General features: G+C 34.1%; 1 protein-coding gene across 5 annotated transcripts in view; it reads right to left on the minus strand.

Moving 5' to 3' along the window:
• Positions 1 to 26,555, minus strand: part of LOC105224104 (unconventional myosin IC) — a 67,436-nt gene extending 40,881 nt beyond the window's left edge. For 2 of the 5 annotated variants that reach the window (XM_029549364.2, XM_049457870.1), the window contains exon 1: positions 25,485 to 26,431. The gene's annotated coding sequence lies outside the window, so the exon portion shown is untranslated. The other 3 variants (XM_049457872.1, XM_049457869.1, XM_049457871.1) reach the window with 3 other exon arrangements.
• Between the last annotated feature and the right edge of the window lie 458 nt (positions 26,556 to 27,013).

A 27,013-nucleotide genomic window follows, 5' to 3' on the forward strand; every position in this document is an offset into this window, starting at 1 on the left:
CATACATCTTTGAGGTCATCATTTAATAAGTAAATATATAGAAACCAGCATTCGAAATATATAAGTATGCATGCTTTTGTGAAATTATAGAAAAACAAGGCTGCACCGAAACTAATATACCCTTCACAGGAGCATTTCTTTTAGTAACTATTTGTTCAGATTATATGGAAGCTATATGCTATAGTAATCCGATCTGAACAATTTTTTCGGAGATTACATTGTTGCCCTAGAAAATAACCTGTGCCAACTTTTGTGAAGATACATTGTCAAATGTGAAAGCTTTCCATACAAGAACTTGATTCCGATCGTTCAGTTTGTATGGCACCTATACGTTATAGTGTCCGATATCAGTTCCGACAAATGAGCAGCTTCTTGAAGAGAAAATGACGTTTGCAAAATTTCAAAACGATATCTTAAAAACTGAGGGACTAGTTCGTATATATACAGACGGACATGGCTAAATCAACTCCATAGATAACTTGATGCGAGACTCTTTGGTTCGAGAGAGAGCTGTCAAAACTCGCATTTTTTAAAACATTTGCCAATGATGCCACTGCTGAAAAATATTAGAGTGGGTATATAATAAATTATACAAAACACTAAATTAAACACTTGTAAATGCATACATATATAAATACTAAAATGCAAAATCACTAATTTCGTCAAGTACCCCACCCTGATTGTGTTTTTTTGCCAGCTCAGAAAACAGATCAGGGTGCCCTGCCAGCTGACAAGCGAGAGAGCAAGAAAAGAGATTCTGATCAAGTTATCTATGTCGACTCAACTGAACATACTGATTATTTATATATACTTTATAGGGTCTTCCTTCTGGGTGTTACAAACTTCGTGGCAAACTTAATACACCCTGTTCAGGGTATAATGATGGTCCTGCATACAGTTTCAGAAAATTACACTAAATTTACGATTCGTAATCCTGTAGTGCGAACTATTTTCTCAAAATATATACCACAAATCACTTTAAAAAAGAAATTTTTTCTGATCTTTAGCTCGATGCAGCAACTTTTGTTCTTCCACAAATCTGGGCTTTTTTTGCAGATAACTTGCAGGTAATATTCTTTATTGGCAACAATTGAAGAAACTGTAAGCAAAACCTTAAAGTCAAAAAGTAACTACACATTCAAAATGACAGACCATGCCATAATTAAGAGATATTAGTACATACCAACATAACACAATAAAACAATAGAAAATCGAATGTACGTAGCCAACGAAAATTCTGAATTTGCGAAATTGTTACTTAATCAAAAACAAATTACCGAAGATTCCTGCTGAGTTCATAAAGCGGTTCTGAAATATTAGATAGTGTATATACTATTTTAAACTATTGAATACAGTAAAATATTTTCTATGTTTTATCAATATTTTCCATTTTATTTTAATTTAGTGCTATTAAGTGCACAATATTCTTAGTTAATCCGTTCTTAGCTAGCACATCAAGATTCAATGGTTTTGCCAGCAGACAACAGTTGGCCATGGGAAAAAATTAACTTTCCAATTTTAAACCGCAATTGGACATTCTTTGGTCCTAAGCATGGCGAAAAAGAGCTTCGAACAAACAGCCAACATTAAATTTTATTTTAAAATTGATAAAACTTTTACCGAAACATTTCAATTGATGAAACAAATTTATGGCGATGATTGTCTATCAATCAAAATCCGTGATCACCGGAAATTCCATCGAAACTGTGCGTGAATTCATCAAAAATCAGCCGAAATCATCATTGAAATTCATGGAAATGAAATTGAACAACTCCAAAACATCGATTTATCGCTTTTTGACCGAACATTTGGGCTTACGAAAGGTTTGTAACAGTTTGTTCCGCACAAATTGACTGACGACCAAAAATTGCTCAGAATCCGTCTCATCGATCGATGTTTGTGACCGATTATTCGACCATCACATTTTAACCATTAACCACTCCCCGTATTCACGTATTGATATGACAACGTGCGACTTCTTCCTTTTCGGAAAAATGCATTTGCCCATGAAAGGAAAGCGTTATGCAGACGTAGAGGCCATTGAAAAAACTTGCACCGACATACTGGCGGCCATACCGGCCAACGAGTTAAAACACTTGTTCGACATGCTTTTAGACCATGCAAAAAGCTGCATTGAAGCAGAAGGAGACTATTTTGAATAAAATAAATTGATTTTGCCAAAAAAACCATTTGTTCTGTTTTTTTTAAGTCCTGTTTATAAACAAGGCACCTTGTGTATGGTGCTAAGTAACTACAAAACTAAATATCGGAAAGGAGAGTAAACTGAAAAAGTGTCAGAAGTTGACATCGAATTTGAAAATTCCTAAATCTCTAAAGTATTTTAAAGATTTGCTTTCCTTATCCCCTTCTCCTTACGTGGGGATAATTTGTGTGTCTTAAGCCAAGTTCCATTGAAGGAAATGTCACAAAATTAAAAAAAAATGTTTTTTTTTGGATAAAATTTGTTAAACTTCCTTAACCTAGTGTCTATTGAATAAAATATATATTTTCGGGATTTTAAGATTTCGAAAATTTATAATTTCAATTCTGTTCAGTGCCGCATTTCACGAATATTTACCCCCGAAAATGTCTTTAAGTTATTTATTTCTCATATGACTGAGTGGCTTTCAAATCTTTAGGAAAAAAGTCACGGCGTATTTTATCTTATCAACATAAGGGTAAACTTTCCAAGCCAATTTCGAATATCGAACTTCTCAAAACTTTACTGAGAAAAAGTTTTAGAAAGGTCAGCTTTCATAACAACCATTTTCAGAGAAAAATATGTTCATATGAGTCGTAATGAAAGAACAAAAACATATAGAAAATGTCAAAAAGTATGTCTCGCTTTGAATTTCTACCTCGTTTTGAACGGATTAGTTTACATGCTAGCGGTGATTTCAAACTCAAAATCGTATAACTACGGAATAAGGTGATTAGCGTTCTCTATTTGATTCGAACCGTACCTTGATTGTACTATAGTGGAATCGTTGTTCGATTGTCATGTATTGAACACATAACGACGACCAGACAAAACAACGCATGTATGTACACAAAACAACGCAGCTGTCCATTTTGCATGTACACAATTTCGTTGTGGCCATACTAATACCTTGCACTTCAATGAAATTTTAATATTTTGTTCAAAGTTAAATTTTTTATGCAAAAAATAAGTAAATAGGTATATATTTTTGTTTTAAATTATCAATTGTTATTACAAATGATAAAATAGAGCTATTTTATGCTTTTATTTGTAAAATAAAGTCAAGTTTGTAAGAGCTGTGAATAATTTTACATTTTACATATTAGTGGCATCACCACTCTTCCTCATCTCTCTTCTTCATTCTACTGTCGTTGGCAAATAGGAATTAGCGAGAATGACAACTGTCGGCCTACAGTCGTGTATTCGTATCGTCGTCAAAATAAGTGTCCATAAGAACGTGTGTAATATTTGACAGATGTCGTTTGTCGTCTGTCGTCGTTATGTGTTTAGAGCATCATTCTGATGATGAGATGACGACTTTCATGAACCTCAAGTTACCATCCTTGCTTTCCCACCTTGTTTTCCGCAAAATGCCACTCGAAGAACGAACTTTGGTCCTAAGGGTCGTTCAACAATGATAGCGATCGGTCTAATATATTTTTGTACACATATTATATTTTATATATGAAATAATTTTAGTAAGGTATATTTTGGACTAATACTTAAGTGTAGGGCATTATCACTTAAGAATTTTATCAATAAACAAATAAACCACTTGATTCGATTGGTCACATGTTATGAAACATTTTACAACAAATGGCAGGTATATGGTAATTTTGTAAGTATGCACAGCGCACACAGTTGCACTTGAAGTAGTTGAATAGTTTAACTAAAGTAAGTAAAGTAAAAAGTTATAAAAACTCAAATAGTCATACCCTAATGTTCAGGCACTCAACCTGTTCTTTTATCGTACATGATAACAATGTTATGTCATCTTTGAATATTATTATGCATTTTTGTCATTTTGGTTGTGTCTCCGTTTTATTAGACTTTAGATTAGAAATCTTGCCATCAATTGATCACATTTGAATTGTTTTTAATTCCCAACTCAGGCAAAGAGTAATCAATTTTTGTTTCTTTCCTTTATTTTTCGTATGTTCGCTCATGCCAAACTGCTCTTGAATGCAAATGTTTTGATAATTAATCAATGGTAAGTTGTTATGCTCATTCGAGTAATTGCGAGCTTTAATTTCAGATATATGAGTAAACATCTGTATATATGTACATATATATGTATGTATAGGATACATACAGTATGCAAATAAATATATGACAAATCCTATATTCTAATGAGTAACTTTGCAACCGGATTATATCCATTTGCAAACCATACATCTTTGAGGTCATCATTTAATAAGTAAATATATGGAAACCAGCATTCGAAATATATAAGTATGCATGTTTTTGTGAAATTATAGAAAAACAAGAAAAAACGTTAACTTCGGCACCGCACCGCAGCTAATATACCCTTCACAGGTGCATTTCTTTTAGTAACTATTTGTTCAGATTATATGGAAGCTATATGCTATAATAAGCCGATCTGAAAAATTTCTTCGGAGATTACATTGTTGCACTATAAAATAACCTGTGCCAACTTTTGTGAAGATACATTGTCAAATGTGAAAGCTTTCCATACAAGAACTTGATTCCGATCGTTCAGTTTGTATGGCAGCTATATGTTATAGTTGCTCGATATCAGCAGATCCGACAAATGAGCAGCTTCCTGAAGAGAAAATGACGTTTGCAAAATTTCAAAACGATATCTTAAAAACTGAGGGACTAGTTCGTATATATACAAACGGACATGGCTAAATCAACTCCATAGATAACTTGATGCGAGACTCTTTGGTTCGAGAGAGAGCTGTCAAAACTCGCATTTTTTAAAACATTTGCCAATGATGCCACTGCTGAAAAATATTAGAGTGGGTATATAATAAATTATACAAAACACTAAATTAAACACTTGTAAATGCATACATATATAAATACTAAAATGCAAAATCACTAATTTCGTCAAGTACCCCACCCTGATTGTGTTTTGTTGCCAGCTCAAAAAACAGATCAGGGTGCCCTGCCAGCTGACAAGCGAGAGAGCAAGAAAAGAGATTCTGTTCAAGTTATCTATGTCGACTCAGCTGAACATACTGATCATTTATATACTTATATACTTTATAGGGTCTTCCTTCTGGGTATTACAAACTTCGGGGCAAACTTAATATACCCTGTTCAGGGTATAATGATGGTCCTTCATACAGTTTCAAAGAATTACACTAAATTTACGATTCGTAATCCTGTAGTGCGAACTATTTTCTCAGAATACATATGTATATACCACAAATCACTTTAAAAAAGTAATTTTTTCTGCTCTTTAGCTCGTCTTTCGATGCAGCAATTTTTGTTCTTCCTCAAATCCGGGCTTTTTTTGCAGATAACTTGCAGGTAATATTCTTTATTGGCAGCAATCGAAGAAAACTGTAAGCAAAACTTTAAAGTCAAAAAGTAACTACACATTCAAAATGACAGACCATGTCATAATTAAGAGATATTAGTACCAACATAACACAATAAAACAATAGAAAATCGAATGTACGTAGCCAACGAAAATTCTGAATTTGCGAAATTTGTTGTACAAACCTCATATACTGTACAGTTACTTAATCAAAAAAAATCACCGAAGATTCCTGCTGAGTTCATAAAGCGGCTATCATATATTAGATAGTGTATATACTGTTTTAAACTATTGAATACAGTAAAATATTTTCTATGATTTATCAATATTTTCCATTTTATTTTAATTCAGAACTATTAATTGCACAATCTTCTTAGTTAATCCGTTCTTAGCTAGCACATCAAGATTCAATGGTTTTGCCAGCAGACAACAGTTGGCCATGGGAAAAAATTAACTTTCCAATTTTAAACCGCAATTGGACATTCTTTGGTCCTAAGATTTATTTATAGACATGGCGAAAGGTAACCGAACTGGGAACTGTAGTCGCGAGTATCTAAGTGCAGCTTCTAATCTAACTTTTCTATCTAATTCGAAGTATCATGTCGGGTTTATTCTTGAAGAATTTTAAAATGGGTTTGGTGGATAAAATTTGGTATCTAATCGAAAAATCATTATCATTTCCTTTCGTGACATCGGAAAAGTTCAAATACACTGCTTCTATCTGCTGTAAATCTTAATTGTTTGTTACCATAACATGAACTTTGATAAACAATAACAAACTTTGACGATTTTATTACACCTTCTTAGTGCAAATGACATTCGTAAATATTTAAAATAAAGTTTTAGTTATTTGTCCCCTATTTATCGGAAACTTTTATAGACCATTTGTGACTAATTAGTACAAATATTATGATGGTATGAATCATTTACACACATTTTCTTTGTTCATATGTTGGGGTGTGTACTTTCGTTTGAAAAGTCGAAATATTTATTCAGTGATAACGTTCCTTGACATGTCGCACGTCGCAATATTGACACATTTCAATCCCGATGGCTCTTGAGTCATTTTATTAACAGTCATTGAAAGTAAATATGCTTTGATAGTTAATTGAATTGAAATACTGAGGTCATTGAACAAAAATAAGATAATTTGGTACATTATTACAACATAACAACTATAGACTGATGTAAGTATTACGGAACAAAATATTAGTGATTATTTTATTGAAAAAATCGCTACTCTTTAGTTTCTAAAATAATTTCTTGGCGTCCAATCTTATGCTTATTTTTCAACATTTAATATTTCCCATCAATTTTGTTCTGGAGTAATTGATAATGATAATGCTGATACATTTATTGGAGCATATTTGTATACAGTACAGTAGATACTACCCTGTAAGAAATTCAATACAAAAGAAAAATAGGAAGAACGTTAACTTCGGTATGACAACTTTGTGAATTAGAAATCCGAACAGAATAACAAGGTCGGAGATTGCAGCAGTGTGAGTATGGACAGCGCACACAGTTGCACTTGAGTAGTTTAACTAGTTAAATAAACCACCGAAATACGAAAATGTTTGACTCAGAAGAAAAAAGATATAAAAACCCAAATAGTTATACCCTATTCCCGCACCCAACCTGCTTTTTTATCGTACATTATTATACATTCTTTTAATTTGGTTGTGTTTCCGTTTTATTAGATTTTTTATTAAAGGTCTTGCCATCAATTAATCACACTTGAATTGTTTTTAATTCTGGGATGCCCATGACAAATTTCGTGAAGAGATTTTTATAAATAAAACATTTTTTTTTCAGACAAGAACATGATTTAGATCAATTTGAACGGAAGCTTTATTTTTTGGCAATTTAGTGCTTATAATTCAACTGCTGGCATTCAAGTAAGAAAGAATTTCTGTCTACAAAAATATATGCTGTACAAGTATATGAATCTTAATCATTTTCAAAAAGAACACAAGACTAGATTATTAGTAAATATCATATAATATTTGCTTTATTTTTAAAGAACTTTTTTTCTTGTGCCAACGATTTTTCCAATTCTCACAACTGTTGTTAAAGTTAATTTCCAGAAACGGCAGTCCACGTCAATGCGCGTATCGATTCACATTTAATGTCTTCAATTGACCCAAAACGGTTTGCCTGGAGCGGTCGTATGAGTTTGCTGAAGTCCTCGCTCACGACAAAGAATTATCACCGACGGCCTTTTCAAACGTTCTGAACGTTTCGGCCCACAGTAGTATATATCTATATTTTATAACAATATAACCTTGATAAACTTTGAATGTGCGCGACAGACATGATAACAATAATAAAAAATAATCCAAGTGTTTTTTATTCACTTTGTGTCTTTAAATGCATGTTTGGGTAACTATTTTCTGAAATTCAGATGAGGTTAACTCATGCATTTTTATAGAAATTGCATAATTATTTATGATATGGTTTCTTTGCTTATAAGCATTTGGACTTGGACATTTGTTGCAGATATAAATGTGATAATGACATTTTCAGACAGAAATTGTGGACTTTGAGAAAATGTGGATTTCGAGAAATTTCTACAGTTTTATGAATTACTAAATTTTGTAGCTTACATTCGAAGTAACCAATCAAATGCATATTTTTAATAGTTGCCCATCAATTTAACGGCCAATTGATTACGCACAAATAAAAATGCATTTTACTTGGTATTTATTGTTTCATATCGATTTTAATCACAGCTGTAAATTGTATCACAAACTATAAAATTCTATGGAACTGATAATAACATCGAGAATTACTCGAACAAAAATATAAATGTTATTGCACTTACGTGTTGCCAATAATTTATTTAGAAAAAATAGCCGACGTTATAACACCTATAAAAATGGAATTTGGTGACTATACATATGACTAAAGTAATTTAAAACGGTAAAAACCCCAACGAAGGCATGGTTGGTAATCAACGTCAATCATAAGTAAGTGTTTTTTGCAAAAATGGGTATTATAAATTTGACTATACATTTTAGAAAAATATTATCAATGTATGTACGTAGCCAAAGTCAAGCTAGTTTCTCTACCAAGTTTGCTATACTTGTCACAACGGTTTGATTGGATTCGATTTTTTTATTAGTATATATTTATCATTTTTATTTTAACTACACTTGCGAGGATGGAGTCATATGTAAAAGTTCTCGCAAGTGAGGAAAAGTCTCTGATCGCCATTCACTTGGGAGTGGCCAGAAATCATTCTTTTAGCAGCTCACGACTTCTGGTCTTTGACTAAGTATCCTCTGGGTAGCCTAAGAACATCCGTTTGAAGGCGAGCATAAGTGAGAAGGTGAAACATCCCCTCCACAGGGTTGTGCGCTGGGTTTGGGACCCGCCACTTAAAAACAATACCAATGAAAACTAATCGACAGCCTCGGATAAGATACCCCCCTTTTGATGACGACCATTCCAAACGAAATAAGGACTACGATTTTAGGGCATGCACCTAGAATGTCCGATCCCTTAATTGGGAAGGTGCCGCTGCCCAGCTGGTTGACGTCCTCGTTAGAGTTAAGGCTGATATCACCGGCGTCCAAGAAATGCGATGGACGGGGTAAGGACTGATGCGAGTTGGTCCTTGTGGCATTTACTACAGTGCTCATATAAAGGAACGCAAATTTGGTGTGGGATTCGTGGTGGGAGAGAGACTCCGTCGCCGAGTACTATCATTCACTCCGCTGGATGAACGTCTAGCCACAATCCTCATCAAAGCGAGGTTCTTTAGCATATCGCTGATTTGCGCCCACGCTCCGATAGAAGAGAAGGACGCTGTGACCTTCTATGAGCGCTTGGAGAGCATCTTTGAGAGCTGCCTCCACCACGATATCAAAATCGTGCTTGGTGACTTTAACGCCAGGGTGGGCAAGAAAGATATCTTTGGATCAACAGGAGGTAAATTCAGCCTCCACGAGGAAACATCCTCAAATGGTTTGAGGCTGATCGACTTCGCCGGGGCCCGAAATATGGTTATCTGTAATACTATATTCCAGCACAAGAAAATACATCAAGCAACCTGGCTGTCTTCGGATCGAAAAACCACCGAAATGCGGGAGTATGAAGAGCTTGACAAGCTGGCCGACAGGGGTAATGCTCGAAAATTCTACGAAAAAATTTGGAGACTAACAGCAGGTTTCAAGACCGGAGCAGATTCTTGTAGAACCCAAGGAGGTGACCTAGTAACCGATGCCCTGACCATACTAATATTATGGAGGGAACACTTCTCCAGCCTGCTGAATGGCAGTGAATGCATAACGCCAGGAGAAGGCGAACCCGATTCCCCAATCGATGACGATATAGTAGACGTTCTATTGCCCAACCATAAAAAAGTTCGAATAGTAATCATCCGTCTGAAGAACAACAAAGCAGCGGGTGCCAATGGAGCAGAGGAAGACCTCCACCCCGTTGGAAGGAACAGGTGAAGAAGGACCTGGCTTTGCTTGGAATATCCAATTGGCGCCACGTAGCGAAAAGAAGAAACGACTGGCACGCTGTTGTTAACTCGGCAGTGTCTACACTAGTAAAGAAGTAGAACTACGATTTAAGACATGGCTGTCTCTGAGTTTCTTCAGATATACTACACCTTTTCTTTTACAAACCAAGTTAGGTTAGTTTTCAGTTCAGGACTATCACCGGACCTTTGTTATGCCAACAACCCATAGGAATTCTTTAGCTGATTTTGTCTCAGAATGTAATATCTCTAACCCTTAAACAGAGAGTTCAATTTCTTTACCATACTGATTTTGGCGATTCTTCTACAAGGCAAGAATACATTACATTCGTGTCATACAGCGGCTGCCTGCTAGACACTATACTCGTATAATGTAAACTATTTATATTTGTTATAATCACATTAATACGCATATTAGTATTTTGTAATCGTGAAGCGAAATATCTTGAATATTTTTCTTGCTTTCATTTTCTTCATACGAAATGTTGCCGGCCTTTAAAGTGCCCATTAGTTATGACTACTCTGAGGTGTTTAATTTTAATGAAAGCATAACGTTGCGTGAAAAGTGGAAAACCAGCTGCTCTAAACGTGGAAAGAGATATGCAATAAATGCCGCTAATAACAAGGTTGATGACAATAGGGTACTCATTAGCCTGGCCATTTGTGGTTTGACGATGTGGGAATTAGACTGAATATGAGTTTTACGGTGTGAACTATTAGCAAATGACTTACTGTTAATTAACAAGGTAAGCTCGACATAGTTTTGTAGTAAAAAAAAGTAACCATTTAGCGGCGTTAACTATGAATTGACCTTTACATTAGCTTTTATGCTGTTTTCTATGAAGCATATGCTCAGCCAAAAATATGCATCATAAGCTCATATGAATGTGCCCAATTTTGCCAACATGTAATAGCCCTGACAGACGACAGCGCTAATTTGCATTATCGGGCTTAATTTTCATTTATTTGCGCATTTGATTTTAATGCAAATTCGTAATGCACAAGAATTACGTGCTTTTAGCTGAATTTAGCAAATTTGAGTAACAACAACACTGCTCAAAAATGGTCGATTTTTGTCGCTTGAAGTCTACCGCAGATGGCAGAAAATAAACAACGTACAATTTGCTATCCATTTTTCAGATATTCTTAACTTTTTCACACACTTTTTTCGCATCACAATCAATTATTGCTTTTAATTTCGCTCTATTATATTTGAACGTATTATAGTTAATAATAAACTAGTTTTTTCGTTAAATTTATATTGATTTTCCAAATATACCAAAATTTCTATTAATAATTTCTCTTATTTATTTTCATTTCACTTATTTTTTAAATAAATAAACAAATTTCACATTCAGCTGTCTAAATGCACAAATCTGCCGTTTGTCACCATATAATTTGAATGCACATTAATGTTGCTTAATGCGTATTAATTTTGTTCGTCACCCTGGGCTATAAGTCGACTTAAATTAATAAGTACATTTTGATTTCATTTAAACATCTTTGTTAATAGCCTTGACAGACAGCTTTGAACAGTTCACTTTAAAGTTATTACAGTTTTTTCTTTGTACAAAAATTCGCGATGGCCCCTAAAATTAAAGAAATTAGCGCTGACGAAAAATTATTCTTTAACACAGAAAAGAGGGCAAATCGTTCCGGGAAAGAGGTATAATAATAGGAAGAATTCATTCTTCTATGCGGTATGTCGTGCAAGCATTCAAAAAAACTAACTCGATTGTGTCAAAACCACGTTCTGGTCGACCAAGTATATTGACCGTTCCAGAAAAACCAACAATATTACAGTCAGTAAAAGCAAGTCCTCGACTTACTAACACGCAAATTTGTGAAAACATTAAAAATTCGTTTGACAAGGATCTCCACTGTACGAAAATTTTTGAAGAAAGATGCGTATCACGCACGTGTAACAAGTAGGGAGCTCTTTATTTCCGAAGTGAACAGAAAGAATCGTTTGGATTTTGCCAACAAACAATTTAACAAGCCTCGGGAGTTTTGGGAACGTGTCTTATTCAGCGAAGAAGCAAGTTTTGTACTTTTGGCATTAAAGGAAAAAAGTTGGTGTGGCGTAAGAGTGGTACAGCACTTAATAAAGAAAATACGTAGCGTTGGAAGTGTGATGGTCTAGGGGTGTATGGCAGCAGGAGAAGCAGGCAAACTTGTTTTTATAGATTCAATAATGGATCAATCCGGCTATTTAAGCATTTTGAAAAGTAATTTGAAGGAAAGTGCTCAGCAGTAGGGGCTTGGGCATGATTTTCGGTTTCAAGAGGATAATGATCCAAAGTACACGGCACACAATATAAAGCTTTGGTTGCTCTATAACATAAAAAATCAATTGCGCTCGTCACCTCAATCTCCAGACCTTAATCCCATCGAGCATTTGTGGGTTTACTGGAGCGGAGAATTGTATGTCTAAAAAAACGTATGCAAAGTACAGTGAGAATACTAAATAAAACTTTTGTATATTATTTATTTACATAATGAGATATTTGATCACAAATTTCTTAGTTTATTGCTTTCATATCGAGGTGTGCGGATAATTTTTCTGGCTCTTGTAATAGGAGAGTGTGTATATGGTCCAGTGTCAAGGCCGTTGAGTTTCTAAAAAGTTAAAATTATCTATATTGCGGTATATTTACTACATTTACGTGAAAGTGTATTCCTTATTGTCTGTTACACAGGTACATATGTACATGCACTACTACTTAAAATATCTAATATCTTATTTCACCACGTTTTTCTGGTTTCTATCACATTTTCTAATTCGAAGTCTTTCTACTCAAATGCTGTTGTTAAGTAAGTCTTCGTTATTGCTTGCATGTTTACGAAAGAAAAAACTCAAAACAATTATGATAAAAGTTCAAAAAACAATCTCGTACTCGAAATTAAAGTGCTTACATAACTATTTTATTTCAAAGTTTACTTAGCACCCAAAACCATACGCAAACAATGAAATGAACAATGATGACTTGTTTCGAAGCTTTTGCGTGTTCTTATATTGGTATTGTTTTTGGTGTTAGATATGTATAGTCTGTGCAAGTGGTTCGCGATCTGTCCGCTAACCGTCCATCATTCTCATTGTCACGTAATGTGTCGAAGTACATATGAAGTGTACAAATGTTGTGTTATTCGGTTTTTATTGCTTACGTTGCGGAAACAACTTGAAATCATCTATATAAACAGATGTACATGCTTATGGTTGGCAACGGTCATGTAGGAAATTAGGGGATTTATATTTTCTATTTTCTATATTCTGTATATTTTCTAAAAGAAGTAGTTTGACAACACATCCGCGACAGTCGGCTCTATGCAATCAGAACGCTGCCAAATTAATATTGAAATAATAGATGTTGACACAGAAGCATTTCTCCAGAAAATTTGAAGCTGTTTAAATTATGCTGCTACGGCAATCACAAGATAGAACTTAGCCTCACTATGAGAAATATCGATTATTCCATATATGTATGAATACATCCATCTATAGAATAATTTTGCGTAAGTATAAGGATACATTGACTCAATTACCAAATATAGGCGGATACACATTGAAACATGCAAAACGTGTTTGTATTCTAGATGAGCTTAAGTATAATAGTAGTAGAAAGGATGTACGAATCAAGAGGCGTAAAGTTAACCAAAGTACACCAAAATATGGCCATAAGAGGTAAAAAAAAACCATATTTACATTACAGCTGTGTAATTTTTGTCAATATTGCCTCCATGAGAGGGCATGGAACCTGTATAACTATATAGCTCTTTTATCATATAAAAAGCCATTCGTCAATGATTTTTCCATAAACTTTTACACAATTTCCGTTAAAAAGGCAATAGTTAAGCTTGAAGGATTCAAAAACCTTAAATCAGAAAAAATTATAATAATTAAAGTAGTTTATTTATTAAAAAAATATTTTATTTATTGTAAAACAAGAGAAAATATTAACTTTGACTACACCGAAGCTATAATACGCTTCACATGTGAATTTCTTATAAAATAAAAGGTATACCCTTTTATCGGCGGTTTCCATAAATTTATAATTTACTGGATCTCGACATTTCCTTCTGCGTGTTACAAATTGTTTGGCAAACTTAATATATCATGTTCAGCGTAAAACTGGATTACTGGCTGCTTTTGTTGAAGAAAAAATTATATACATATATTAATTAGAAAAATCGTTTAAAAACTAAATATGTATATACACTTACATATATGTAAATACATATTGAATGCGGCCCATTGAATATTCATTGCAAAAACTGTACAAAAGTTTTCTAATTTTTAGTTTTTATTATTTAAAAACCTTTAATTTCTTCAAGGCCACTCCCCATATTACGCACGATTCGGTTTTAGTCATTTTATCTGACTAGTCTTTTATGTGCCTGAGCTGCTTATGACGCAAGTTTACGAGCTAGACTTGCGTGTGTAAAGCAGTACTTTGTACCATACACGTTTTATTACGGACCAAATGCATAATACCGAACTACAGATTGTAAGTAACTCAATTCATACACACATATGCATAAATACAAAGCATAATTTTGTATGTAAGCTTGTATATTCTAACCTGTTGGTTTTTGGGACATAGTGCGACCTATTAAGACTAAATTTTCTAGTATTTTTTTTTATCTTTTACATTTGTGAATTATGCTATGAATTTTACATTTTTAATGCTATTACAAATTTTTAATATATTTTTTAAGTTTTTGTTTTATTATATTTGTATATTTATTTATATGATTTTGAAATAATTTGTTTTCCAGTTTTGTCAGTTTGCCACACTCGCCATGATTGCTAAATATGTACAGAGAAAAAGCAAAGTGTATGCGAGCAGTTAATTAAGTCTTTCCTATCTCAAATGCGTATGTATCGGTCTGTATGTCCACCACCATTGTTGCATTGTATTGAATTGCAAAATATCGAAAAAATATTTCTCTGTTACATTCAAAGTTATGATTACTCAGCCAATATTGGAGCACATCGAATGTGCAATGAAAAATGTGTCTGTATTGGCGGTATGACCACATCCCACATTATATTTTTAATCCCTTAACTCATTGACCCAATTTGTGTCTTTTCTTTTACTTTATTTCAAAGTTTTGCTGGCGCACTAATACAAACAAACAAAGTGTAGGTTGGTTCACTCAGCGACATTACAACTAAAATCCCAATTTTACGTCAGATTTTGACACATTTTAGGCGCACAGCGAAAGTCAATATTACGTTGTTATTGTTGTTTGTGTTAATTTCTTTCTGTGCCGACAACTGCTGATCGACTTAAGTGTACTTACCGGTGTGCCACGTTGTAAAATAAGGACTCCACAAATAATTCAATGTCAATCGTTATACGGAAAAACAACAACAATATCAACACAGTTCACATATCCCGAATGTTTGTGGTCATACCAGTAGCGGAAAGTCGGTTAGCGAAATCGCACCCACAATCCGCAAATATATGTACATATATATATATATATACATGCATAAGCGGGTGAATTTTAAGTTAATGCGTACTATCGTGTTGCGCCAAGGTAATATTATTTGTTCCTGTGGAAAAATTTTACAAACAAGTTCCCGTCCGTCAAAGAAAACAAACACACAGGGTAGCACAGTGTGCGGAAGTGCATGGCACTGTGGAGAATATAGCTTTAGTAGTTAGTGAATTTTATTTTAAAAAGTAAAAGTTTTGGTTCCGGAAGAATTTATTCGAATACTACAGCAATTAGTATCAACGTGCTTTGACATAATGGTAACCTAAAGTTTTACAAAAGTTTCAAGGGTTTTTATTTGAGTTAATAAATTATTAATAGTTTAACATTGTGGTATAAATTACCTACATCAATAACTTTTTACTGAGCTTTAAAAAACCTATTGTTTAAAGTAGGTTCTTAAATAGTCTGAGAGATTTGTATTTGATTTACTTACCTTACCTAAGTAAAAAGTAGCAAATTTTATATTTATACCTCCAGGTATAAATTTGGCATTTCTATTGACAATTTGTCTATTTGTCTTTTTTATACCTTGCAAGATCATTCCAATGATCTAAAATCTGAATAAACCTGATTTAGTCAAATACAGATAAACATAGAAAATCCGAGTAAAAAGTCCAAAATTGGACCAATTTTGGTTTTTACTAAAGAACAATTTAAGCTCATATATTTTTAAAATAACTCGAACTCTACATCAATAACTTCAAGATTAAAACTATTATTATATTTTAGAAAGTTTAACTTGTAATTAATTCAACTAAAAATTATGCAGAATTATACATTATAAGCACTTCCATTGATATTATCAAAGATTTGAAATTAATTTAGAATTAAAGCATTAACAAAAGACTAATATAATATTTAATTAAATTATTACTTTACATCTCGTATAAGTTGCAATAGAGCGTCTGGTATAAAATTATTCACTGAAAAACTGGAACTGAAACTGAACGATACAGATTAAACTGTCGGTAAACTTTTCTTTTAGGAAGTGCATGAATTTCGGTTCGATTTGAGAAGACTGGCGATATTAACATTAAAAACTTCCTTAAAGTGCTGAAAAAGGTGAAGCACGTACAAGCTGATTATGTACCATTCAACAAGTTATAATAGAGATTCGAAAATTATTTCTGGTTAAGAGCTTTTGATAAGTTCCACATAAAAAAGAAGATATCCCGCGATATTACCAAGATAAAGCTCCGTAACCCACTGCTTTGTAAATTGATATAATATAATTTAAGGACAGTACAGTACCCTTCACAGGGTGTATTAAGCTTGCCACGAAGTTTGTACAAGGTGCGTTCCAAAGTAAACAGGCCCCCTGGTGGTGCCATCTATATGTGTCTGGTGCGATAGAATCTACTATTTTTATCGATTGTCCAGTGAGAATTTCATAACATTTCATCAATTGGAAGTGAAGTTATTGCGTTTTAAATGTCAGTATGTTTGTGTTATCCGTGCAAAATGAGCTTCGAACAAAGAGCCAACATAAATTTTTTTTTTTAATTGGTGAAACTTTTACCGAAACGTTTCAATTGATGAAACAAGTTTATGGCGATGATTGCCTATCCCGTAGCAGAGTGCACGAGTAGTTTCAACGTTTTCAAAGTGGTTGTGAGGATATAAATGACGATCAACATGTGGGCCTATCAAAATCCGTGATCACCGGAAATTCCATTGAAACTGTGCATGAATTCATCAAAAATTAGCCGAAATCATCATTGAAAATCATGGAAATGGAATTGAATATCTTCAAAACATCGATTTATCGCATTTTGACCGAACGATCGAAGTGTTCGGCCCGAATATCGCGAAGATGAAAGTTGGCGTTTGTTGAACGATAATAAGCCGTCTCATCCATCGACGCTTGTGACCGATTATTTGATCAAAAATCACATTTTAACCATTAACCACTCCCCGTATTCTCCTGATATGACACCGTGCGACTTCTTCTTTTTCGGAAAAATGCATTTGCCATGAAAGGTTATGCAGTAGAGGCCATTCAAAAGGCTTGCATCGGCATACTGGCGGCCATACCGGCCAACGAGCTAAAACACTCATTCGACATGCTTTGGATCATGCAAAATACTATATTGAAGCAAAAGAATTTTGAATAAAATAAATTGATTTTGCCGAGAAAACCATTTGCTTGGTTTTTTTAAGTCCTGTTCTGTATCTTTCGAAATTTGGCATAATTTGCTTAATGATCGATAAAAATGAAGTTTTTGTAAAAAAATTAGAACTTGTGAAGCGTGTTATAGCTTCGGTGCAACCAAAGTTAACATTTTTTCTACATACATACATACAAACATATGTATATGTAATAGTAAAATTAATGCAGAAATGATTTACTTTATATGTATGCATGTATCCAACCTCCACCCAGTAATTAATTATTATTATTTAACTTTAAGGTGTGATATACATATGTACATACATACATGTTTATAGTAAACTAAATGAAAATTATAAAAATGTTGTGACTTTTGTATTTACATTGCAGCGATGTAATTTTCATCGCTATTGCTTTTCTTTCGAAAGCAGCGAGCTTCTATACAGTTTTTTGTAAACAAAATCTGCCGACTGAAGATCTATCAATAAGCTTAATATCAATCATTTTTTTTGACTGCGAACATTAGACTGCAAAATTTTGCACAAAATATCATCAAAACAGCTCAAACATTCTAAATCGCGTGTACAAAATAATCATATCATAAGCAATTTGTATCGCGTGAAATATTGAGGTCAATTCAAATACTCCTCAACTTTGCGAATACTTGAAAACAAAGCTTACAGTGAAATTGGTCACGTAATTCCACCAATCATTTCATTTGTTATTACTCAAACCATAAATATCAAAATTCGCATGAATAAACAAAAGTTGTAACGGTTCAAATGTGACGTATGCGTAAGCCATTGTTAATACCGTTCAATCAATCCCAAACTGGTTAATTAAACGTTTGTGCCAATTTCCATGCTAAACTTGCTTAAATTATACCATCACCTAGAGTTGTACCACCAACAAAACATTGCATTGTTCCACTGTCCGTTCGAGCAGCGCGTTTGTTGAGGAAATCGCAGGCTGACTCACCGACTCAGCGGATAGTCGTGTCGCTGCAGGAGTATGAGAACCAGAAATCCGAAAATCATATTGTGCGGGTTTTGTTGTTGTTGTTGTTTAGTTAGAGTCATCGAATGTTGCATGAAAGACCGATAAACCAGATTGTGTCTACCTGGTCGCGCCGGCTGTTTTAAATGCTCACGCCGGTTGTCTTATCGCCTGCGCTGTCGCTCGCTAACGAGGCGCTGGCATTTTCAAAGCCCATAACTAAGTTCAAGCGCTGTACGAGTATATATGGTACATAGCTTGCTGCCTGGCTGGCTACTGCTCTGACTGATGTTGGTGATAAATTGTGGTGTTGTTGTTATTTCTGGTGGATGTTCAAGAAACTGCTCTCAAGCTGAGCAAAGCACACTAATAGCGGCCATACACAGGCACACTTGTGCGTTCGATCTGTGTGAATTCGTTTGCCCATACACGACACACAAATCCATTTTGCGTTCGTTCTTCACACAGTTAACATGTGCGACAGGCAAGCGGAACATTTCTTCGAATTTATTTCTAATGTAGCACTTTTATCTATTTCTTTGTATTTCGTTAATAAGTTATTCCAACTTTTATTTTTCTCAATTTTATTTTTATATTTATCACTTTTCGTTTGCCAAATTGCCAATTAATTTTTTATAAGATCAATAAATTCAGATGCGAAATCTTTATTAAGGGGAGAGCCTGCTTTAGAAGCTTCAAACAATCGCTTAAATCTCTTTAAAAATTATCTAACAACAAACAAAGTTATAGATTGGAACTCGAAATATTGTCGAAGCTAGAAGGGAAATAGTGTCCGAGCGTCAGACAGATTCATACAAGTATATGAGCGCTTGGGCAAAAAGCGAAAAGCGCGATTTCTCGGTTTTTTATTTTTACGATTATTTTAATTGGCGGGCAAAGTTTTTTATCTTTGGCATAAAATTGTCTTCTATTTAAACTAAAAAAAAACTAGGAAAAGTCAAGTTTGAACATATTTTTAAACAAAATAAAGTAAATTTTTTTTGGAATTCTCTTAGTTTAACTAGAAGATAAGTTATTAAAAAACATGAATCTCTTTGAATTTTTTTTCCTGATAAATGCATATGCGAGATGCATCGGGTGATTGCTTCCTAAAGGCAGAATATCAAAGATTTCGTATTCAAAAAATTTGTGAAAGATGTTCAAATATATGACTATAAAGCCTAGAAATTTCGCTTGAATCAATTATTTCTTTCCCTCCCAAAAAAATCCTCAAAAAAATCGATTTTTTGAAGCCTCTAAAGCAGTCTCTCCCCTTAACACTTGCAATTGTCCGCGATCTTCACTGCTCGGCGACACGAGAGAAATGAGATTTTGTGCGCTCACAACGCCATACACGATAAACATGCTCGCGCACCGATCGTAAAAAATCAAACATTTTCGCGAACATGGATCGGTACGCGAACAAGCCCATACACGAGTAAACCGCATGTTTACACATACCGATCGAACGCACATGTGTGCCTGTGTATGGCCGCTATAAGCGACACCAAAAAACCGCACCACCACCAACAACAACAATTATGGTATACTTGTATATTAAACTGGTAGAACTACTTTTTCTGAAGCATCATTATGCTTTTTTCTCTATTTATTTTACGAGCATTTCACTATCTTTTTTATTGTCTTGTCTGTCGATTTTTTCGTGCTTCAAAAGGAAGCTAAGGAGCGTCTTGTGTTTCATACTTACATATACATACATACATATTTGGGAGAGTTTATCGGGTGTATGTATGTTGTTGTTTTAAAACTAGGAAGTAATAAAGTTCGCGAGTATTAAGTGCGAAGGAGTTAATTTATATGTATATTTAGTTAACTTAATTAGCGTAATATACACGTGCGTCAATATGATGTATAGCCTATTTTCGTTGATGCATAAAATTTCTTACCATTATTTGTTTAAAAATCCGCGTAAGCGGAAAATGTTTCACGAATCATTCTGAGCAACTTTGCCTAGTATAACTGCCGGTGAGACATGAGTTTATGAGTTAACAAGTTAACAATCATCCGAAAACAAAATTCGCTAAAGGAGCTGAAAACTATCCCAAAAAGTGCTTATGAAAAGTGTTTCGAGAATTGAAAAAATAATTGCATAAGTGTATTATATCTGGTGCGGACTACTTCGAAGGCGACAAAATAATTTGTGATAAAACAAATACTATATGTATATACTTATCTATATAATAGTATAATGTTGTTTCCTGTTTTTGGTTATCAAGGACCAAAATCAATCACTTCAAACATTTCCACACACATACGTTCATATGTATTGCCGTAGAGGGCAAACAACTTAACGATTCTTTGGAAATTATCAAATAAAATACTATCTTTAATACCGATAAAACACTTGTACATAAATTATAAACGCAAACTTATTGAATGAGTTCTGCTAATGAAAAAAATTTGCACATATGTATTTACATTCATAAGTACATATGTATGTATGTACTATGTGAGCAATTTTCATACAACAAAGAGTATACTGTTATCGCACAGAAAAACCACATTTTCAATGAGCTGATTACATAAAGATGTGGTGGGGTTTCCACACTTCACTTGAAAAAAAGTACTTATTATGAATCACTCAATTCATTGTCGGTCCATATTTTTCAAATACATATTGTATACGAAATTTATTTATAATATTTTATTATACTCTTGCAACCTGTTGCTACAGAGTATAATTGTTTTGTTCACCTAACAGTTGTATATATCACCCAAACCTAAGCGAGATAGATATAGGGTTATACTATATATACATAATTGATTAGGATGACGAGAAAAGTTGAAATCCGGGTGACTGTCTGTCCATGCAAGATGTAGCTTGAGTAAAAATTGATATCTTGATAAAACGTGTTCGTTAGTACAACAAAAAATTACGAGTTCGTAGATGGGCGTAATCGGACAACTGCACGGTAGCCGATTTTCCAAAAAAGCTTAAATGTAGTACCATTGATACTTTTTTTGCGGTATCGAAGCAATGTTCTTTGAACAAATCGACGTTGACTGCAAAACCGCATGATATAACTTGTAATATGACATGTTTACAAAAGCAAGCAAAACAGTTTTCTCGAACTCCCTTATCAGAGCCTCTTGAAAGACAATTTACTGCTTCGAATTTTACACAAATACCATCCCATTTTTTTCTAAAAATCATCAGACTTTCAAGACTAACACAAATGTAATTTAGAATGAAGAAGAATATAATCAAATTTGAGTATCTATTATGAGAATCAGATGTATCATTAAAATTTCCATTGGTTTTTTTTAAAGGCACTCTACAATTTTATTTTGCCCAGGGTCCAGAAAAAGCACTCTATGTCCCTATTTATTTAGCACCTAATATATTATACGTTGCGAGCTGCGAGCAAGCAAAATGAAAACGGACATTAAAAATGCAGTGGTGCCTCGTGGCACGATATTTTGCGAAATATCAATAAATGATACTGTAGCCGACGAGAAAAGCATTGGTTGACCACCCATTTCTTTTAATCTCATAACTTTGAACGTCGGCAAAGGTGTTTGACGTATGATTTTGACAGTCATTTGTTTTATTCAGAGCAAATGATTCACATATTATGTATGTTATACATATTTTCAATAACACCCTCCAGTGGACTGGATACAGAAAAATCTTTTCTTAATCACTGGATAGACACTTTTTAACCGCGCGCAATTAGAGACTCGAAACGACTGACTCTAACCCGGAAAATACACAAGAAAACTCGTTCAGGTTTCTTGACAGTACACAGCAGTGCCCCCTTGAAGATTTTTTAAGCTTTAACATGATAATTCCAAAAAAAAAATTCGGGTTTTGCCCAGCTTTTCATGAAAATCGGCCAAAGTGCACTGCCACGCCCACAAATCCGAAAACATATAAAATGCCATAACTAAGCACTAAATTAATATATAAAACTGTAATTGGCACAGGTGACCGCAAAAGCAAAGGACACCTGTGTTCACAAAATTTTTGAATAAGTGGATGTGGCCCCGCCCTCTAATAAATTTAATGTACATACTTATGTATCTCCTAAACCACATCAGTTATCAATTTTGTCACGCGCAAATATTATAAGAACTCCTACCGAAAGTGCGAAAATGGATGAAATCAAATGATAGCCCCACCCATTTCCCATAGAATGTTACTGTTAAAAACTACTCAAACTACTTAGAAGGCTAAAAGCCGTTGTGAAATTTGGACGATGGGCGTGGCACCGCCCACTTTTTGTTCAAATCACATATCTCGCGACCTGAACGATTTCGACTAAATTTAACTCAATGAGTATTACAGAACATTTCGTACTTATAACAGTATATCTTTGCGCCTAAAATAGGTACGATTGGGCTAAATCTAAAAGTGGTTCAAAATCAACTAGTTTTAAATAAATACTTAAATTAAATAGCAAACAATTTATTTAGGAGAGTAAAACCATTAGCAATATAGTACATACTATATATAACGATTTTATGTGCATTATAACTATGTTGCCAACAGTATTGGACCAGATATACATATATATTTTGAGAATAATTTTACTTCAGCGCCACCTAGGGCAATTTTATCGTAGAAATTACTCTTGAGAACTACATTTATCAATCATACCAAAGGTTTAGAATTCATTGAACCTATGATAAGGGATTTTCGGAAAGAGTTTTACTCTAGCGTCACAGTTTCTTAGGAAAGATAGTACCACTACCAATTATATGTATTAGTTAATTCCGAAATCATAATTTGTTCCTGGTGCCATATAGCTGGAATAATAATATCTTTCAAGAAGCTGTCTTAAAAAGTTCAGCAAATCACAGATTGTAAATATAAAGGTAATATCTACTTGTTTTTAGTCTCCTCTCCATTCATATGACATTTAAATATGCAATTTAGAAAATAGCTGAAATTTTCTAATTTTATTTCCACATTTCTTTGCAATTCTTCTGACAACTTCATTAACCAGTCCACTAGCCAAATATGAACATGTTTAATTTGTTTTAACACCGGAAACAGCAACGTTTATAGTCTACAACTCAGTCGCTTTGTATTTTTACATTGGTTTTGTTTTATACCCCTACAACATGTTTCTACAGAGTTTTGTTTGTTTTGTTTTTGTGGTTGTTTTTATCACCTAATAGTAACCAAATTGAAAGGTGAATTTTGTCCATTTCATCTCCCTCAAAGTAATCCCCTCCCGCTGCAATACACATATGCCAACGAATTTTCCAGTCATCATAGCACTTGGAAAAATCCTCCGTCGTGATGGCCATCAGAGTCTTCTTCGATTCAGCTTTTATATCCTCAATTGAGTCAAAACGGTGTCCTCGGAGTGGTCATGTGAATTTGCTGAATAGCCAGAAGTTAGTTACACGAAGAGAAATCGACGAATGCGGTGGTAGCGACACGATATTAGTTGAAAATTTGTGATCACGAATAACCAATGCAGTATGAGATGGTGCATTACGCACTGCTTTGTTCAATAAATTCAGACATTGTAAAAATTAAAGAATTCACTTTTAGAACCTCACAAAACGACGCGTACTACCAACTACAGAAAAAACCGAATTTACCGATTCGAAAAACACGCGAAGTATAAATTAAAAAATCAAGTTTCAATTTGATCACAGTGTTATACATATATAAATGAATCAGGATGACGAGATGAGTTAAAAATGTGGCATCTGTGCAAGTTTAACTTGAGTAAAAATTAAAATATTGTAATGACACAAAACGGAGGAACCGAATTTCGTACGCGACCTTTTTAAATTCCATCTAATTATTTAACTTCCCAGTGTACAAATCAAGAAACAACTACTGCCACACAACGGGATAAAACTTTACCTCTAAAGTATGACACCTTATGTGCAAAAATTGTCCAAATCCAACCAAAACTGTTCAAGTCCGAATATTTGGACCCTAGTATTTATAGTTTATTTTTTTACCGCAAATATTGGTCAATATGTGAGATAGGTATATGCTATTCATGAAATTCAGAGAGAATTCTTTCCTGATAATAGTATGTATGTGCGCCAAAGAAGGGGTTGAATCGAGTCATTACTTCCCTTAGCTCCCATATACATAAGTACCTAATACAAAGAGTACTTTCAAACTATCTGGTGACTTTATACCGCATATATCGGCAAATGTGAGTTATCTCAATGCAAATGAGAGAGCGCGTTTTACTCATAACAGTATGTGCTATTGCCAAAAATATATAAAATCGGGCCAATACTACACCTAATTCCCTTATACGTTATGAATTTCGTTTTTATAACAAACCTTTTGCCGAATATGCCGGTCAGTGTACATATAAGTTGTAAATATATGTACATACTGACACTATTTATATACATATTTAATTTCTTGGGTTCCGATCCTTTGGTTTACGTTTGTACCTTAAGTTGCAAGAGTATAAAATGTTCGGTTTCACCCGAACTTATCCCTTCCTTACTTGTGTGTCTTTATTTTTCCATACATACATAGCCATATAAAAATTGGCGAAAGCAACAAGTCGTTGCTAAAGTGTCGCCTAAAGAAAGTAACTGTCTACACAACTTTTTACAATGTGACTTACAGGCGGTAGCGTTTAAGCCGCCTGAAGAGAACAGGCTTAGAAATAATTCTTTTGGATTTCTTTAAATACACCCACATACTTTTGTGCTTATATGTATGTATATTCATATGTATTTACATATGTGTGGATGTTCGTATGCACGTATGCTTGTATATATGTACATGTGTATGTTTGTTTGTATTTTTTGTATGAGTATATACCTACGCACTTTCTTTGGCCAAATGCTGGCCTAAAAGCTACTCAATAAACATATGGCTAAATGTATACGCTTGTAAATGCATATGTATACTTGTTTGTATGCAAATTATGTTTACCTAATTTCAACTCCAATTCGAATAAATGAAGTCGTACACCGTTTGGGTGCTTGCTTTTTGTGGCTTAATTGAACCTTCCTTGCTGCCGCTTCACGCTTGAAAATTAACAGAGGAAATTTTGTTGTCTTTTTCTTGCTAATATTGTTGTTTAATAATTTTTAACTGTAGTTGCCTTTTCCTATTACTGTTTTGCTGTTGTTGTTGATTATTATTATTTGTCGTTGTTGTTTTTAAATTAAAGCTTTTTTATCTTATTATTCTTTATATTGTTGTTGTTTTTATTAATTTTGTTGTAGTTCGTTTTATTATTGCTGACTGTGGTAGCGAGGCCGTACGCTTTGGTATGCGGGCGCGCAGGGAGCGTTCAATTCGTATGCATATCAAAATGTAACCGTCAATTTATTTGATTCTACCTTCATTGCTGTCTGCCTTTCGGAGCGCTTATCTTTTGTTTAATACTTTTCGCTGATGACTGCTTTTGCAACACAACTTGAGGCGAATTCGATTTTATACCGGCTAAACGGACATTTATGAATTTTTTATTGTTTTCTTTTTTTTTTTACTAAAAATGTGTTGTCACTTCAGAATGAACAATAAAAATAGAATATGCACAAATTTACCTTTAATACATTAAGCTTCTTTACCAACTTTTTAGTAGACCGATTCAATTCGAAATTAATATGTTGCAGAGTATCACGCACGCTAAAGGCACAAAAAATGAAGCGAGTAGACACAGACACTTAGTTAAGGAAACACTTTCTCATTAACGCACTTAAATATGTATATAATATATGGATGTATCATATATCAATATATTTTCGATAAATTCCTGTTTGCACAATTTCCCAAAACTCTGAACTTTTAATTTTGTCTTTTCGCTTGTGCTTTTCATGTATTTAATAATATGTGTGTGGTTCCTACCGGCAAACGCGCGCCGCTAAACATTTACTTACTGCGAAAGATGAATTGTGACTGACTGTTGCTGTTGGCCGTTTCGGCTCGGTCGCTGCTTTGCCGCCAACTTCTTGCCGTGCAGATAGAAGAAATGCCAGGCGCTCGTGTGTGGAGTGCGCGCGCGTATCTTCTTCGCTGTCAGCTTTTGGTGCTTTTTGTTATCTTTAAGTGGCACACACTTAGGTTGTTTTTGTTTGTGCAGTTTTGAAATTGTTTTTTGTTAGCTTTTTCAGCAAACACCGAGTTAGCGAGTTAGCTTTTGTCGATAAGGCAGTACGACTTGTTGCTCGTTTGATTCTCTTACCCTCAGAAAAATGCAAAGCACGTTGATATCCTCCCTTGAGTAGAAAGTGAGTTTCTAAGCTTTATACTTGTTTATGCGATCATACGTTTACGTATCATGCAACGCAGGCCCTGTAAAAACTTCACTTGATAAAAAATCCAAAAATAAGGAGTTCATCGCCTAATGATTGAATGATTGAAAAGCGTGGCGCATGAACGCCAGACCGGAGATGTCCGCATCTAGCATCACAGTTTCTTAGGAAAGGTAGTACCACTACCAATTATATGTATTA

Source organism: Bactrocera dorsalis, chromosome 5, assembly GCF_023373825.1.
Source record: "Bactrocera dorsalis isolate Fly_Bdor chromosome 5, ASM2337382v1, whole genome shotgun sequence".
Classification (NCBI taxonomy): Eukaryota; Metazoa; Arthropoda; class Insecta; order Diptera; family Tephritidae; genus Bactrocera; species Bactrocera dorsalis.